This window comes from Dioscorea cayenensis, chromosome 15 (genome assembly GCF_009730915.1).
Source record: "Dioscorea cayenensis subsp. rotundata cultivar TDr96_F1 chromosome 15, TDr96_F1_v2_PseudoChromosome.rev07_lg8_w22 25.fasta, whole genome shotgun sequence".
NCBI lineage: Eukaryota > Viridiplantae > Streptophyta > Magnoliopsida > Dioscoreales > Dioscoreaceae > Dioscorea > Dioscorea cayenensis.
In genome coordinates this window covers 13,088,740-13,089,756 of record NC_052485.1, presented here as the reverse complement: position 1 = coordinate 13,089,756, position 1,017 = coordinate 13,088,740, and the positions used below count along the sequence as shown (strand labels likewise).

Below are 1,017 nucleotides of genomic sequence, written 5' to 3'. Positions count from 1 at the left end.
AGTCAGTCATCCTGTTTTCCAACCCTGAAACTCTATTCTCCATGTTCAGGGCTTGTTGTTGTTGTTTAAAACCCGGTGGTGCCATAGTCTTTTGTTGCCCTTGATTACTCCACGAAAGGTTTGGGTGGCTCCTCCACCCCGGATTGTAGGTATTGCTATATGGATTTCCTTGACCTCTCATTGAATTACCTACAAAATCAACTTGTTCCATGGAAATAGTACCACCAATTGAAATAGGGCAATCAGATGGTGCATATCCTTCCCACACCCAGTGCAACTCATCGTGGCCGCTACTCTAGGAGAAGTTAAAGTGTCTAACTTCTTGCTCAACGTCTCAACCTGGGCCGCCAATGATGTGACTACATCGATCTCATGAAGTCCGGCTACCTTCTTTTTGTCCCTTGTGTTCCACTGATAACTTTTCATAGCTATTTCTTCGATGAGATGTCAGGCTTCGTTGGGGGTCTTGCTTCCTAAGGTACCTCTTGTTGTAGCATCAAGTAACTACTTCATGCTTGGGTTCAAACCATTATAGAAAATTTGAATAATCATACACTCGGGGAACTCATGTTGAGGACATTTCTGTAGGAGCTCCTTGAACCTGTCCCTTATCTCAAAAAGAGACTTTAATTTCGTTTGCACAAAAGAAGATATCTCATTCCTAAGCTTCGTAGATTTTTCGGGAGTGAAATATCGGGCAAGAAAAGCTTCTACCATCTCCTCCCAAGTAGTGATTGATCCTTTAGGTAATAAATGTAGCCATTGTTTCGCTCTTCCTTTCAAAGAAAATGGGAAGGCCCTCAACTTGATAGCATCATCCGTTACTCCATTAATATTGAGCATGTTGCACACTTCCATGAAGTTCTCAATGTGATTGTTTGGATCCTCATTTGTCAAACCATTAAACAATGCTTACTGCTATTACATCTGGATGAAGCCTATGCTGACTGCTGTTACTAGACAGCGTGCCAAGAACTATGGGTCTAGCATAATCTGAGAGTGTCTTCTGTTGCTAAT

General features: G+C 42.1%; 1 non-coding gene across 1 annotated transcript; it reads left to right on the top strand.

Annotated features, from left to right (window-relative positions):
- The first annotated feature begins 562 nt into the window (after positions 1 to 562).
- On the top strand, positions 563 to 669 carry LOC120278269. Its single transcript, XR_005541609.1, has one exon. It is a non-coding gene; the product is annotated as a small nucleolar RNA R71 (small nucleolar RNA).
- Positions 670 to 1,017: the final 348 nt, after the last annotated feature.